The 5,406-nt window shown below is 49.5% G+C and overlaps 1 pseudogene; it reads right to left on the reverse strand.

Annotated features, from left to right (window-relative positions):
• Positions 1-3,430: 3,430 nt before the first annotated feature.
• LOC142580526 (5S ribosomal RNA) lies at positions 3,431-3,549 on the reverse strand (annotated as a pseudogene).
• Between the last annotated feature and the right edge of the window lie 1,857 nt (positions 3,550-5,406).

Raw genomic sequence — 5,406 nt, forward strand, 5'->3', positions numbered from 1 at the left:
TTCAGCAACAATTTGATCCACCGTTCTCGTCACACCCTGGTGACCGGCGAGGATCCCTTCATGAGCCAACTTCATCACCATCTCCCTGAGGTCTTTTGGCACCACTAGCTGATCTAGTATTTTCCTACCTGACACTGTGTGCTTCCTGTATAAAATGTCATCCTTTAAGTAATATTCGCTTGCGCGACCATCTGCGACCATCATCTTGCCAACCTTTTCGAAGCATGTCCTCAGAGACCCATAGTCCCTCTGTAAAGCTTTTAATTTGCCTTGCTCTATTCCAGTGAATGCGGGTTGCGGGACAGCCCATGTAGGCAGGGACCGTATCTTCGTTTCCTTTGTCACAGCAACGAGCTCGGTAACAGATTCGTAGTCTTCTATATGTCTCGAGGAGGCGGCTGCGTTTTTAGCTGCTGTGGACGTTTGGCCCTCTACGTCTGGTAGCTCTGCTTGAGCGGCGGATGACATCCTGTTGGCAGGGTAACTTGTCTTGTCGCTGTTGTGTTTCTGCTGAGACCATGAATTGGCCGGGTCATCAGGTGCACGGGCACCTTAAATGTTTCCCAATACCACATCATACAGGGGATCTCGCATACATTTAACTCGCGCGACGCCGGTAAAGAATGGACTGTCTAAGTAAACTATCGCTTCCGGTAAGTAGTGGATTGAGCGGTCCAGCAAGAACACTGGACTTTTTGTTCCTGTCATTTTGTCCTCAGGTACCAAAGACAGTCGCACTACCACGGTATTGCAGCCAGTATCTCGTAAGACAGACACCGGTTGTGATTCGAGAAGGCCTCTTCCCACTGGCAGATTTCCACTGTCACATCTGGGAACTTGTCGCATTAACGTCATGTTGACTATTGGGACCGTTTCGCCACCTTGAAGCACTACGTATCCGCCACTCTCTTCTGTCGGCTTTTCGGCTTGCGACGGAGCCAGAATACACGAAGCTTGTCCTTGATTTTCCCTTCTTGAGGCTTCACCTCGTTGTCTCTTTCTGCCGGACCATCCGCGACCTGTAGAGTTCTCTTTAGTCCGGGACCAGCACTCCGAAGCTCGATGTCCTGCTTTATCACAAAGGAAGCACCGATTAGTTGCACGCGGCATCGCTGTTGGAGGTTCAGTATTGCGAGCAGAGTCTAACACGACCTCCTTGGATAACTTTTCTCTACCCAGATTGGTCAGGCTTTGTGCCTCTATAAAACAATCGGCATTCTTTGACTACATAGCGAGGGTCTTACAGTTCCTTTCTTTCAGGAACACTCGCAGCGACGCAGAACATCTTCTCAAAAACTGTTCAGCAATCATGGTGTCCCTGAGGGAGTCGAAGGTCCTGTCAATATAGGACATTTCAAGCCAGTGGTCAAAGTAGCCCGATATTCTACCTGCATATTGTAGGCCAGTCTCATTGTCTTCGGGCCTTGCGTTTCGAAACTTTTCTCGGTATCCCTCAGCAATGCACCGAAAGCGCTGAAGGAGAGTAGTCTTCAGCTTGTCATAGTCTAAGGCTGCATTAGAATCAAGCCGTCCTATGACCATCAACGCTTCTCCTGTCAGGCAGAGGCTGAGGGAGAGTGCCCATTTTGTGCGGGGCCATTCCTGACTTGTTGCCACTCGCTCAAAACGTTGCAAGTAGGCGTCTAAATCATCCCGGGCTTCGTTAAACGGCGGGATCAACTTATGAGGACTGAATAGCTCAGGAGCTGCCCTGGTAATCGACTGTTCCGTAGTGCTGCCACTCTGTGCGCTTTGTGCGCCAGCAGTCTTTTTCTGGAGCTCGATCTTGAGCTTTAGCACTCGTTCTTCCGCATCTAATCGTAGAACCTCTTGTTCTGCCTGCGCTTTCGCGTCTTCCCGATGTTGGGCGCGCTGGTCGCGTTCCCTCACGATTTCTGTATCAATCCAACGCCTTAACTCCGCCCCTGTCATTCCTAGCTCCTTCCCTATGACATACAACCTCTCGATCTCCATCGCTCCTCCTGTGCGTTAGAAAATCCTGGCAGGCTCGCCAAAATTTGTGATAGGAAGATGTGGGCCCAGGCCTCAAGCACACAGGGATGGCACAATGAACACAGAGAGGCTTTAATGACACGGGGACGGGACTAGGATAACGTACACGATAACACACACACAGTTCCTTTCATAAATGTCTGTCGCGTAAGTATCGTCACGCTCAGCGTCAATGTAGGAAGGCGTCCGATAGCGCGTCGGTATCACACACTCACGGCACGAAGAGGCGCAGAGATGAATCTCGAGCGGCGAGTGGCGCAGGTGCTGGAGGCCGGGGCGGGTGCCCGGCACACGACGAGCCACTCGCGCGAGAGCAGGGTCGGGACGTCGGCCCGCCACAGGGTAGACCGTTCGGAAGGCTTAGCTGCACCGGAACACGCCAGTGTCGGATGCACGCCCAGCAGTGGAGCAGGCCGGTTGACGACCAAGGACAGCCCGGCCTGTTCTGCCAGCACACCCAGGAACACCGGCCTTGGGTAGATGACTGCTCGGCTCGTTCGGAAGGCCAGCCCAGGCAGCTCATGCAGATCGCATGGCTGCCGTCTCCGCCCAGCCAACGGTCCTTCTCTTCCTCTTCGTCCGTCGCCGCCGCACAGCAATCACGCGCATTCGGCCGCGACATTCAAACATTCTAAACTCCTATCACAACTTCACAGCACGCGCTCTTTTAAGGCACTTTGCCACATCGTCAAGGTCCCAGTTCTCTACAATTCGCGACAACACTTGAGTGCTTTTTTCTCTAAACCCACGAACGCTTGTTTTATGCCGCGCACTGAGGACACAGTTGAAATTGCCCATTATTATGAGCTGTCTTCCCTTGCATAGACGCTCTTCAATGTGGTGAAAAACCTGAGCCCTTAATTCCACCTTACGGGGCGCGTACAAGCACACAATACGCCACTCGTTGTTGTAGAACGAAAAATGGCAAGGATGCGTTGTTTATGACTGCACCTGTATCGTGCTATGTGCAGTCGCCGAATGTATTGCTACAGCACGCACGCGGCAGTCTTTCCGCGAACAATACGCGCACACGTCGTGTACGTAGATTACTCCGTTTGTGGTTGTTCGCTGCATGCGTGCGTGCTAGTCGTGCTCACAAAAACAAGAGGGCGAGCGCAACATTTGGCGTGCGTTGCAGCCCAAAATGTGCTAATTTATTGAGGAGTTGTCATTGAGCTGTATGCGGGTGTCATAGGTAAGCGGTTAGAAGCTTGTGCGACTAAATTTTCCATCATTATGTATACCGCTTACGACCGTCATTCCGCGTGCAATATCGTGTAGTGGCCTGCGTATTGTTTTTACACTTCGGCGTTGGCTCCAGTTGAACGTAAGTTACAGTGAATGCAACCAGCCACCACCCACACGTTGTGTAAAAGAAAAAAAAACGTCACAGAAGCACGCAAAAAAAAAAGAAGGGTGCCATCAGCACTCGGTGTTCCCAGGTGGTCTCCCTCCCAAGTACTGACCGAGCCCAATGCTGCTTAGCTTCGGGGATCGGACGAGAACCGGCGTATTCAGCATGGTAGGGCCCATTTCACCTGAAGTTCACCTGAAGAATAATAAGTCACAAACAATAAAACACTTCAGCCACACTTTAGCTGAGGCGAGCAAAGTTAAAATTTCCTCAAACTCACTAGGTCGTCAAGATCTTAATGGTTTTAAGGAAATTATATTTGAGGAAATTGTAATGTGAGGAATTTGTATCCGGGCACAGCAAGGCCCACTGAGGTGGGTCTTGCTGTGCCCGGATACATTCCCGAAGGTAAGCAGTGCTTTCAATAAAGTTTTCACGTGCACTGCGCGTATTAACATCCGCATGCCTTACTTGCATTCGTGTTTTCCACAAGCTGTGGAGGCCAAGAATCATGAACAAATCATATGGTACATCTTCGTGATCAACCGGTAAAAACCTGATACCATAAGGGTCTAGTGGTAGCTCTTTCTTTATAGTTCTCTCTAGGTCGTCCCAGTGGAATATCGCGTCCCAGTAGTCCAGAAAAACATGTTCGACTGTCTCTGGCCTCTTACATAAAAGACAGTTCGTTGTCCAAGGGACAAAGATTCCCTTATCTTGAAGCCACGTTTTGACAGGTAATGTATTAGAGTGTAACTTGAAAAAGAAAATTTTCACGCCTGGCCTAACTGGCATCTTCTTCACTCGCTTTAAAATATTCTGCCCTGGGCCTCCACGGTAAGGCGCACGGTACAATGGCACCGGCAGCATGATATCCACAAGATCTTTGTACAGCTTTTTCTTGGGAACACTGTACAAGTAGTCTGGGGAAAAACGCAGTTCTAACAACTTACAAGAAAGCATAACCTCGCGCAAAAATCCGGTTACAGCAGCGCACATGTTTTCACCAGAGGACACTATGTTTCTCTGCAATCAGACTTGCATAACCGTTATTAAGAAGGTGTCATTTCGATCACGAAAGAAAGAAAAGCGTGATACCACTTGACGCAAAAACAAATGAACCAGTCCAAGGCCTCCGCTCTTCGCTGAAAGAAACAGGCTCGTCCTCCTTGTTTTTTCCCAGGTCGAAGTCCAAAGAAAGACGGCAAATATACGATGCAATTTTTGAATAGAGGTCCGCGAAGCACACAGCACATTCATGAGGTACCACATTTTCGAAATGAGAAAAACATTGCAGACAAAGGCACGTGAGAAAATTGACAGATTCCTTCCTTGCCACGCTCCCGCTTTCTCTCTGGCCCTTGACATCTCTTCGTTCCAAAGTGGGCTGGGATCGCGATAACATTCTAAAGGCACACGAAGGTATCGCGTTGGCATGGGAGACCATTGCAGCCGTAAGAAATATTCCGCTGTAATATCCCATTCCCAGTGGCAAAATCCAGATCCTTTTTTCCAAGTTTACTTGACATCCAGTCTGGTTAGAAAACCTTTCCAGAATGTTTGAAACTTCACAAATGCTTTCTCTGTTCGTGCAAAATACCGCTATGTCGTCCGCATACGCAAGGAGTTTCAACTGAGCAGATTGCAGCTTGAAACCCGTGAGGTAATCACTGTTTATAATGGCCAGACATAAAGGCTCTAGATACGCTGCAAAAAGCAGGGGAGAGAGCGGACAACCTTGCCTCTTGGAAGAAAGCACTGTGAGGCGCTCAGTAAGATCACCATTAACTATAATGCGTGTCATACAGTTTGCGTACGCCATTTTTACTGCTTCTACTATTGCGCTACCCAGGTTAGCATGCTCTAGACTGGAGAAAAGAATGTCATGAGAAACGCGGTCGAACGCCTTGGCCAAGTCCAGCTGTATCATAGCTAACTGGCTTCCAAGTGCGTCAACACGTTCCAATACGGCTCTGGCCACATGTATATTTGTTGCAATGCTGCGACCTCTGGTGCCACAGGTTTGTTACGGCCCTACT

The sequence above is a fragment of the Dermacentor variabilis genome, chromosome 4 (assembly GCF_050947875.1).
Source record: "Dermacentor variabilis isolate Ectoservices chromosome 4, ASM5094787v1, whole genome shotgun sequence".
NCBI classification, from domain to species: Eukaryota; Metazoa; Arthropoda; class Arachnida; order Ixodida; family Ixodidae; genus Dermacentor; species Dermacentor variabilis.